Below are 12,291 nucleotides of genomic sequence, written 5' to 3'. Positions count from 1 at the left end.
ACGAAGATATTGAAGCTTCAATTAATCGCTATTTCGTTCCGCTGTGTAGCGTTTATCGATATATAACATGATTAAAATCGACTTTTCACATCCCTAAAAGAGCACACATATACGCTTTTACGCACACGTATACAGACTGGGCGCATCAAGAAAGGCAACACTTGATTTGAAGTCCACCTTGTCAACTGTTATGGTTGTCCTTTTTTGACAAACGGCATTTTTAAAAGAGCGAGGAGAGAGAAATGATACTGGTTGCTGCGCCTTGAAAGAGAACAGAAAAGGTTGGGCCCTTGGAACACCCCAAGGCCTAGCTCTCTTTCTAACAAATGACTGTTGTTAGAAAGAAAGGCAAACTGCGGACTTGTTACTTTAATATTACACAATTTTTTTTTCTTTGTATGGACTTGAAGGCGGTGTTGCCCGTAGCCAACGTCAAGTAAAAGGGTAGGAAATTAAACGCGGAAAGGAATAAAGGAACGGAATTTGGAAAAAGTGGTCAGGTCAGGTATAAGAATACAAAGTGATATTTTTTTTCTAGTGATAAATATACTTAATATTATAAAGATTATACTTTTATATTATTATGAAAGATGAACCATGCTAAGATGCTATATAAATCATGATTAATAAGCAAGGAAGGGATGTCTGTAGGAAAGGGAATATATTTAGATTGTAAAGCTTCCATGAAAACAGTGCGATCGTATAAGGGACAAGAAAAGAATATATGGTTAATATCAGCCACTTCTGCACCACAGTCACATTTAGGATCATTAATAATTTTAAATCTCGCAAGATCAGAAGGAGCACTTGTATGGCCCAGTCTCATGCGTGTTAAACATGATATTTCGCGTCTACTGAAGTTTTTATTGTAAAACCACGGTTTTACAGGGATGTCGTTTTGAATCTTAAGGTAATAACTTCCAGATTCCAAGCTGCTCCAAAACCAAAAGAACTCCCAGGCTGACCTGAGATATCTTTTGGGGAGCAACAGAAGATCATGGCAATAATTTTTATATGGAAATATATCACCAGAAGCAACAGCATCTACGGCCAGACGATCAGCTTTCTCATTTCCAGTAATTCCACAATGACTTGGCACCCATACAAAATTTATAGTAAACCCTTTCTTTTCGCATTTTAACAAGATGTCTCGGATTTCATATAACAAAGGGTAACTGTTTGTCATTTTGAAAGGTGATTTTAATAGAATTTGGAGACAACTTTTGGAATCGGAAAAAATTACACATTTATTTAAATTGAACATGCAAACATAGGTACTCAACAGCTTTATAAATACCAAACAGTTCTCCAGTAAATACCGAAGATTCTGGAGGGAGTTTAATTTTTTGTACAACATTATACTGGTGATGAAATACACCAACCCCTACACAACTATTTGTAGAAAGTTTTGATGCATCAGTGTATATGTGATGCCAGCCAGACCAATTTTCGCCCACTAAGTTGTTAAATACAGGTTGAGCACTTATTATATCCTTAGAAATATTGGAGTCTAGAAAAACTTGCGGAGAAATAATCAAAGAGTCTTTCTCATATATGGGAAGGTTAATATGTCTGACAGTAGGAGAAGATAGAGACAGAAATTTAAGGTAGCTATTATATTATTGTTTCGTAGCTTTTGGAAATCAACTAAGAGGCTGAATGGCAAACCTGGTCTTCCGGCAAGTATTAATGGCATTAGCGATCATAATAGTATAGCCAGCATATTTAAATCTCATTTCACTGTATCGTCACCTTTGGTGGCATCGCCGTCAGAAGGTGATGAATGGCCGCGAGGACAGGAAATTATAGCTAGATTTGATGCGAAAGACGTACATGCAGTAATTCAATCAATGGCTCGGGGAAAATCTCCTGGACACGACGGCCTAAGCATAGAACACCTTAAGTATGCTGGCTCTCACTTGCCTAGAGTACTGGCCTTATTATTTAACCTTTGCATGAGTCATTCTTACTTGCCGGATGCTCTAATGAAAACTGTAGTTGTGCCAATAGTTAAAAACAAAAATGCTGATATAAGTGATAAAAACAACTATAGGCCGATTTCATTGGCAACCGTGATCTCTAAGGTGCTTGACAGTCTGCTCAGCACTCAGCTTGACAAGTACCTAAATCTACATCACAACCAATTCGGTTTCAGACCGGGCCTGTCAACCGAAACGGCTATCTTGAGTTTAAAGCAGACAGTCAGGTACTATACGGGTCGAAGCACGGCCGTGTATGCGTGTTTTCTTGACCTCTCTAAAGCGTTCGACCTGGTTAATTATGATGTATTATGGCAGAAACTAAAAAACATCAATATGCCTACTGAGCTTTACCGCCTTTTTAAGTTCTGGTATATTAACCAGGTCAACGTGGTGAGATGGTCAAACGCATATTCGGATCCATACAGGTTGGAGTGCGGGGTGAGGCAAGGGGGTATCTCCTCACCCAAGCTCTTCAACCTGTATGTAAATGCATTAATAGAGGAGCTCAGCAGCACTCATGTCGGCTGCCACATTGATGACGTATGTCTCAACAACTTAAGCTACGCTGACGACATGGTGCTGTTGAGTGCCTCTCCGTGTGGCCTTGGGCAGTTGCTTGGCATATGTGAGCAATATGCTAAAAGTCACGGTCTAATGTACAATATAAAAAAGAGCGAATGCATGGTCTTTCAAGTCAGAGGTAAAGATCTGCCACCTGTGCCGCCTATTCGATTATATGGTACTCCTTTGAATAGGGTAGAATCTTTTAAGTATCTTGGCCATGTGGTAACCTCTGACTTGAAAGATGATGCCGATATTGAGCGAGAACGGAGGGCGTTGTCTGTTAGGGCAAACATGGTGGCCCGCAGGTTCGCTCGTTGCTCTGCTGAAGTTAAGGTAACTCTCTTTAGAGCCTTTTGTACAACTTTTTACACGAGCAGCCTGTGGATCTCTTATACGCAGAAACAGTACAACGCCCTCCGTGTACAGTACAACAATGCCTTCAGGATGATGATGGGGCTGTCTCGCTACTGCAGCGCATCGGGGATGTTTGCTGAAGCTAGGGTAGACTGTTTCTACACCACAATGCGGAAGCGGTGCACATCCCTGTCGCGTAGGGTGCGGGACAGCTCTAACATTATCCTGAGGGCATTTGCGTCAAGGTTTGACTGTCAGTACATAAACCATTGTAATATGATACATGTACTGACAGGCAAGCCAATATACTGTATGTAGAAAGTCTGTGATGTCCTGTATATATACTAACCTTAGTTGTAGGAACATTAATTTAATGATTTCACACTGTTACTAACACATGTAATGTATTAATGTAATGTAATGTTATAATTTAATTTAATTTTAATTTTAATTTTAATTTTAATTTTAATTTTAATTTTAATTTTAATTTTAATTTTAATTTTAATTTTGATTTTGATTTTAATGTTAATTTTGATTTTATTTATTTTAATTTTAATTTTATATGGACCTGGTCTGAAATAAAGAATATTCATTCATTCATTAATTAATTATACAAGGAGGAGTTCTATTACGCCAATATGGAGACGACTGCATATGATCATAAAGCGTCGATAGTTTTGTGATAAGAGGATGTACCGAAAATTGCATAGTCCTAAAAATGAATCTGTCGGATAAAAGTTGACGCCTCAAATGCGCAGGTGGGTCAACACACTCCACTTGCATGGCATTAGCCGGACTGGTTCGCATAGCACCAAGGATTGTCCTTAATGACTTATTCTGTATGACATTGAATACTTTAAAGGATTCTTCTGTACCCGGTGTTAAAAGAAAAGAACCGTAATCAACAACACTTCTTATAACTGCATTATAAATAAGCTTCAAATAGAAAGGATGGCTGCCCCACCATACACCAGCCAAGCATCTCAATATGTTTAATGAGCGTTCACATCTACCTTTAACATAATTACAATGACCCTTGGCTGACAAATTGTAGTCCAAAACCATTCCTAAATACTTGACTTCTTGACGAAAGGAGATTGTAGATCCACCATATGATAAGCTATCATGAACCGTTTTTTTCCTTGGAGAAAATAAAATTGCTGAGGTTTTCGGAACTGAAAGGTCTAACCCATTATCATTTAAATATACTTTTAGTTTCTCCAAACTAGCATTTATAAGTTCGCAGGCCTTTTCTACAGATCTATTTCTAGAATAAAGCACTATATCATCGGCATATTGTAGAATTGATATATAATCTGGCAAATTAGAACTAAGGTCATATGTATATACATTAAAAAGTAAAGGGCTTAGAACAGAACCCTGTGGTAGTCCTTTCCAAACTGTCCTGTGAAATACTTTATCGTCTAAATCTAACCTAATCGTCCGTTCATAAAACATAGCAGCGATAATATTACACAAGCGTTCAGGAACTCCCAAGAGGAACAACTTATTTACAAGAATTGATATATTTACATTATCATAAGCCGAATTGATATCTACAAAACAAGCTACTACATATTCCCGTTTCGAGAAGGCTAAAAGGATATCAGAAACTAACAAACCCACACATTCTAAAGTGCTTTTGCTTTTCCGAAAACCATATTGAATATCGGGTAATAACTTCTTACTCTCAATAAACCACTCTAATCTATTTTTAACTAAATGTTCTAAAATCTTAATTAAAACAGAAGATAACGCAATTGGACGATAAGAATTTGGATCATTACGGGGTTTATTCGGTTTGAGAAAGGGTAACACTAACTGTATTTTCCAATTTGGTGGAATGTCACCTGTCATAAAAATCGCGTTGATAATATTAAGAAAGTAACCTACAACTACAACCTTTTCACTAGAATGTTTCAAAAAGGAATATGGAATACCGTCGCACCCAGGTGCAGAATCAATAACATATGATAAGACATTCTGTAGCTCCAATAACGAAAATGGACTGTTAAAACGCTGCACATTATCATTAACAATATTGGACGGTAGCTAGGGTTCTAAGTGACAAAAAAAGGTCGAACCTTTTTTTTCTTGATTAAAGCATGAAACTTGGCACAGTTGTTCCTTATATCAAACCAAGCCGATTTCGATCGGTAGCCCGAAGGAGCCCCCCCTCTGGGGCCCGAGAGGGGGGGGGTCAAGTACCGCTCGCCCGGCTTCATTCTAAAAATTCTAACAGGCCCCGTTTAGCTAATAGGTCATATTTGGTATCAATTTCGGATAAATCAATAACGTTGAATTCATTTCTGGTATAAAAAATTAGCAATTTGTAGGAAAAAATAAAAAAAAACTCAAAATATCTAATTATTCAAGTTTAATTTTTGTTTCTTATTTATTGTCAGAATTAAACTGCCTGGTTTTTCTACATTGAAAAAATATGATGATAAAGCCTATTTAATGCAGATTTTAAAAACATAACTTTTACATATCTTCATTAAGAGGAAATTGCATAAAAAAAAACTTATATCGTCTCGCGCCGGAGAATATCTTTTTACCGACATCGGAATCGATATAGACAACATCCGAAGTACACTCTCTGGAGACCGATTAAAAGTATTGTTTATTGTTGTAGATAGATAAAGATAGAAAAGCGTACAAATATTTTCTTATGTGTCGTTCAGTGAAAAAAGGGACCTTGGAAAAAATTATCACAGAGCCTCGCGTTTGTATAGAAGCATACTCGTAGGTATTTAGTTAGGCCAACCACTCCATGGACTCCATGGTCGCTGTTCTCAATAGGGGATATTACTGCAATGTTCTGCCGCCAGAGTGCAGCACTACCGACTCTAGTAAATTCATAAACTAACTTATACATACTGTACCTTAAACTGTTTTTGACAAGTTTTCACAGACAATAAAATATGACATTGATGCATCAAGGCGATTTGTTAACCAGGGCCTACCGGTAAACGCGAAAATCGAAATTAAGTTATCTGCCTCTTTATCGAATATGCAAGAGTGATAGAGGGATTAGACAACGAAACTTCGATTTTTTTGTTTCGCGGCAGACCCCCAGATTGTTAGTGATTGACAGATAGTGGTAGTGGCGCTACCTACGCAGAGTTTTGCGTACTATTCCCTATTAATAAGAAGTAAACTAAAAGTATTATTTAATCTGCTTACTTATTACATTATACCACACTTTAAAGTTGCGTCTTGTGTATTAATGCAATTCCTTCCCCCGACACATGAATGGATACATTTCATAATTCACGTATATAAGTCAGTTTCAACCATATTCTGGCCACAGCAGGGTTGTCAGAACAGTTTGGAAACAGTCATTGCTCCTTGCTTCCATTCCCAAGAAGACGGACTGAGCAAGTTTGACGACGAACTAATGTCTGATCCCAAACATCAACCACACGGTACACTGCGCGTAATGAGGCATTTATACGGCTCCCTTTTGAACAGGTATAACATTATACAACTCTTCATTTCAATATCCCGGTGTAACTTGTCTTCTTCAATATTGCACTTATTACCGAACATATAATAACTCATTTTAGTATTTTAGGGGAATGCTTTTAGCCACCGCTATTGCTCCATCTTGTAAGAGCTTGGATCCTTGTAGTGGCATGGCTGAACTCTGAACTGGTTTCATGTTTCGAACTCACTTTTTCTACCCTTTCCACTGAATGTTCGAAACAGGGGTAAGACTTCAACTCTTTTAGGGTAAATAAAAGAGTTTAGTTAAGTAGCTTACAGAATAGATAATTTTATCGGCTTAAAAATAGAATTCCCTGGCCTATTGTGGATGCAATGGAGTGACATGTGATATAATTGAGTTTTCCACTGTGTCAACGTGAGCCCACAAATCCTGTAGTTGGGGAAATATTCGTACGCATGAATCTAGTCTAGCTGCTATAACTACATCGTCTGTGTCTACTGTGCTTATCAATACCTTGCAATGACTGTTTTACAGCATCTGCAACTAGGGCCATCATATGAAATGAATCGGACTCTTCATGGTTCTTGGAGTATTCGGAACCTCACGAGGAACATTACTTATGACATGTTTCTCTACACAATTTCGCGATGGCATAAATAAGGACTTATAACTCTTCGAAGTTTTGTCAACACAAGTGTCTCAAAATGATTTACCTAGTGCTAAAGAAATGAGTTTCACTAAAATATCAGTGGTTATAAGTGAAGCTTATCATCATGGTAAATTTAACTCTTATTTCTATCGGGCTCTGAAACACCAGGAGTCTTACTCGTATTCCAAGCATTTTCTCGATCGACTTTGTAATACTGTAAGCTCAATAAGACTTGTGATAATAAGACTAGATGATATATATATGATAATATGTATTTGATAAATACACTCAAAACATCCATAGGTAATTCAGGAACAAGCTTTCACGATAAACACAAATATATGCCTTCTAGGATTTGAACCGGGTTCCCCATTTAATATACGGTGTATAAAAGTGAGATCTAAGCATAGACCCTTTTTAGCTTGGCCGATACAAGGATTCAAGCTCCTACAGGATAGAGCAATATCAGTAAATAAATAACATTCGCCAAAAGTTTATTATAACTTCATATGATGATATGTGAAATAGCCTTGTAAAGTGAATACCTTACTGATAAAGCCCTTGCTAAATAATTAAAAAATGCCTGAAATAATTCTTTACTTGAATAGACTATTGAAACAGAAGCAGCCTTATCAGGATAGAATTATATGTTTGGGGGTCAGACGTTAGTTCCTCTTTAAACTTGCTCAGTCTGTCTTCTTGGGAATGGAAGCAAGGAGCAGATGACTGTTTCCAAACTGTTCTGACAACCCTGCTGTGGCCAGAATATGGTTGAAACTGACATATATTATATACGTGAATGATGAAATGTACGCATTCATGTGCCGGGGGAAGGAATTGTATTTTTCAATACACAAGTCGCAAAATTAAAGTGTGGTATAATGTAATAAAAAGATTTAATAATACTTACAGTTTACTTCTTATTCATTGAGAATAGCGACCATGTAGTCCATGGAGTGGTTGACACTAATTAAATACGAGTATGCTTCTATACAAACGCGAGGCTCTATGATAATTTTTTCCTAGGTCCCTTTTTTCACTGAACGACACATAAAAAATAATATTTGTACGCTTTTCTATCTTTATAATAGGATCTATAAAGGATCTACAACAATAAACAATACATTTAATCGGTCTCCAGAGTGTGTACTTCGGATGTTGTCCATAACGATGCCGATGTCGGTAAAAAGATATTCACCGCGCGAGACGATATAAGTTTTTTTTTATGCAATTTTCTTTTAATAAAGGTAAGGAAAAGTTACGTTTTTCAAATCTGCATTAAATAGGCTTTATTGTCATATTTTTTGTATGTAGAAAAACCAGGCAGTTTAATTTTGATACTAAATAAAAAATAAATATTACACTTGAAAAATTAGATTTTTTTATTTAAAAAAAAAAAATTTCTACAAATTGCATTTTTTTATATCAGAAATGAATTCTACGTTATTGATTTATCCGAAATTGATACCAAATATGACCTATTAGGTTAACGGGGCCTGTTAGAATTTTTAGAATGAAGCCGGGCGGAGCGGTACTTTGACCCCCCCTCTCGGGCCCCAGAGGTGGGGCTCCTTCGGGCTACCGATCTAAATCGGCTTGATTTGATATAAGGAACAACTGTGCCAAGTTTCATGCTTTAATCAAGAAAAAAAAGGTGTTTGCACTTAACATCCTCACTACGGGGAAGCCAGTTCAGGACACACAGGGAATGGGACAAATGGAGGAGCTAATTTATCTAAAAATTTCTCGGCTACTGGAGGATCAAGATTGATGGCGTTATTTTCTACAAAAGCTCCTCTAAACATTCTAACCTTCCTCCAAACTTCTGACGGGTGAGTACTGGGACTCAAAGATGCACAAAAGGCTCTCCAACTGTCAACTTTCTTCTTCTTCAAAAACTGTTTTGTTTCTTTTAATGTAACTAATAAGGAATTAAAGTTCTCTTCGCTCATATTATTATTATACGTCAACTCACTCTGTTTTCTCTTTTTAACAGCTTCTGAACATTCAGAATCCCACCATGGAGGGCTGGGAATATTGAATTTAGAGGACTTCTTACGTGGAAATACTTCATTAGCTATATTAATTATAAACTTGGCAAAAGCATCAGAAGTTTTAAACAAAGTTTCACGAGATACATCAGGTAATTCTCCCAACCTCTCATCCATATGTTTGCGAAACTTATCCCAATCTGCATTTTGAAGTTTATATGCTAACAGTGGAGATCTTTTATGTACTGGTTTGTTTCTAAAAGGAAAAGAAATGACAATTGGAAAATGATCACTGCCATAGGAAAGTGGAAGTACCTCCCATAGTAAGGAATGTGCAATGGAAGAGCTACAAATTGATAAGTCTAATGCACTAGGATTCTCATTGGGAGCAGACCGACGTGTAGGAACACCAGAGTTCAATATACTAAAATTATAATAATCAACTATGTCTATTATTTCCTCTCCTAAACTAGTTGAATTGAAACACCCCCAAGCAGGGTGATGGCAATTAAAATCTCCTAATATTAAACATGGAGTAGGAATAGATGATATGATGTTTCTTACTTCACTAAGTATGGTAAGTGAGGGATGAGGTATATACACTGAAACTATACAAATGTTATCTACAAGTGCTGAGATGATGGAAAATTCATTATTATGGGGTGCTAATGGAACATGAGAGAAATGATATGATTTTTTTACAAGGATGGCTACACCACCATGCCCGTCCGACCTATCTTCACGGAGGCATGCATAGCCTGGAACTTTGAAACATGACTCGGACCTGAGCCATGTTTCAGATAAGGTAATAACAAAAGGGTCAAACTTCTTAATTAAATGGATTAAGTCGCTTTTTTTATTGTTTATGCTGCGACAATTCCATTGAAGGATTTAGGAGTTGTTGGCCATTATTGAAGGAAACCTGAGAGTATGGACTGGTAATGTGTGCAACGTTGGACGGTTCTGAGTGATTATTATGTAAATTAATACTTAACAGTTGTATGAGTTCTAATATGAGTTCATTGGTAGTTTTTTTGTTAGATTGTTGTGCAATGGCACAACCGTTTCCAGAAGGAGATGGCATATTATAATCTTTTGAAAGGTTAAAATGTGATACAGTGTCAAAACCTTTCTGAGGTTTTGGTGGACTGCGAGGCTTAAGAAATACTGTTTTTTTATAAGAATGTGAATGCTGTGTATTAAAACCTAAATTATTGTTTTTAGTTGTCTGCGTCTGGGAAAATGTCGGAGTGGCCATAACCACATCTGCATACGGTTTGGTCACAGGAGGGTGCAATTTTGATGCCTCAGGATAGGAAATAGCATTTTGAGCCATAGATAGCTTGATATTTTTCTGTCTCTCATATTCTGGACAGCGAGACTTATTAGTAGCAAAATGAAGACCAGAGCACAGGCAACAAGATGCACTATCTTCTTCAGTAGTGCAAGAGGAGCCAGTGTGACCCTGTCCACACTTGTAGCAGCGGGGTTTTGATCTGCATTGCACCTGTGTATGGCCATACCGACAACAATGAAAACACTGGATTGTTGGATAAACATATAGGTCAACCGGCAAAGCATTATAACACATAATTATGCGTTTTGGGAGAACCTGTCCGTCAAAAGTTATAATTACTGTTTGTGATGGCTTCCACACTGGAGCACCATCCACGATAACTTTATAATTGATTCTTCTTAATTTGAGAACTTCTCCGCAACCTACCGGGACACTTATACTCTCCTTCACTTCATCTAAAGACATTTCAGCCGGAACACCTTTCACTACACCCATTCTAATGACGTTAAATGATGGAATGAAAGCTGCATATCTATTCTCCTTCAGTCGGCTGTCTTGGAGAAAATGGTTGGCATCCTCATATTTTGAAAATGACAGTGAGACTCTATTACGTCCAATACGTTTAACGCTGCCATTGACAATGTTCTTAAAATTGTTGCGTTTTAAAAAGCAACTGAATGAATTGAACTGCCATCATTTTGAGATTCCTGTTGCTTCTGTACATGTACAATATAAGGTGAACAATCTGAATGAATATATTGTTTCCTAACTGTGACTGTGGGCTGAGAGGTGATAATATCATCAGGATTCGCGGATGGGGCCGGGGCAGTGGCTGTGGCTGGGGCCGGGGCCGGGGCCGGGACCGGAGCAGGAGCAGGGGCTGTAAGTGGAGCATGAGAATGCATACGATCATTATTGTTTGTGGAAACCTGACAATCGCAATCGTCCTTAATAGATTCCCTATCCCTATTTTTATCTTTATTATGTCGCTTTTTTTTATTACAGTGACGACATATCTTCCTGGATGCTGTCCTTTTTTTCCTAACTTCTGTGGTAGATAATACTGAGCTATCTGTATCCATACTGTGGTATTCTTTCATTTCTCTTTCAGAGCTATTGTTATCAATAGTAATTGTATGTGAAACCGGAGGCCCACCTCCCCCTGGGCCCAACGTTTTCTGTTCTCTTTCACGGCGCAGCAACTAGTATCATTTCTCTCTCCTCGCTCTTTTAAAAATGCCGTTTGTCAAAACAGGACAACCATACTGTTGACAAGGTGGACTTCAAATCAAGTGTTGCCTTTCTTGATGCGCCCAGGCTGTGTATGTGTGCGTAAAAGCGTATATGTGTGCTCTTTTAGGGATGTGAAAAGTCGATTTTAATCATGTTATATATCGATAAACGCTACACAGCGGAACGATATAGCGATTAATTGAAGCTTCAATATCTTCGTTAAACATAAACATAATTATGTTCATAATTGTGTTTCAATTGAAATGCTAATGGATAATGAATATATTATAATATAATAATATAATTCAATTATTGCGGAACACCTATTTTAGGAGGTATTTATGTATTTTAATTAAATATCTGAACTTTCCCTTGGTTCCCTGCTGGGGCGTGACTATAAAATTGTGATCTGATAACCACAATAAAGAATAAAAGCGTTAGTGGTCATTTTAGGTATCGTTAAGCCTTTGAAGTAAAATTAAAATTGCAAGAAATGTCGATAGTTTATCGATATGACTTTATCGACATGGCTACAGCAACGTGGGCCTCATTGTTAATCGTACACTAAACAAAAGTGGCAACAGTGACAGCTCGCTGAGACACCGTCTTTATATATTATAAGTCTATGGATCGAAAATACATTCTACGCATGAATTTAATCTTTTAACTAGATAAGGCATGATGGGTGGGGGAAATGACCGAACGGGATAGTCTTATGTATCTTTCAGTAGGAGTAGCAGCGAAAGCGCTATTATGTTTGTCCTTGTCAG

At 37.4% G+C, this 12,291-nt stretch overlaps 1 long non-coding RNA gene across 1 annotated transcript; it reads left to right on the top strand.

Moving 5' to 3' along the window:
• The first annotated feature begins 8,688 nt into the window (after positions 1-8,688).
• Positions 8,689-9,434, top strand: LOC134664820 (uncharacterized). Its single transcript, XR_010098292.1, has 2 exons — positions 8,689-8,832; positions 8,997-9,434. It is a non-coding gene; the product is annotated as an uncharacterized LOC134664820 (long non-coding RNA).
• The last annotated feature ends 2,857 nt before the right edge of the window (positions 9,435-12,291 follow it).

This window comes from Cydia fagiglandana, chromosome 5 (assembly GCF_963556715.1).
Source record: "Cydia fagiglandana chromosome 5, ilCydFagi1.1, whole genome shotgun sequence".
In the NCBI taxonomy this organism is placed as follows: Eukaryota; Metazoa; Arthropoda; class Insecta; order Lepidoptera; family Tortricidae; genus Cydia; species Cydia fagiglandana.
Note: the sequence above shows the minus strand (reverse complement) of the source record. Positions and strands in the feature narration are given on the sequence as shown.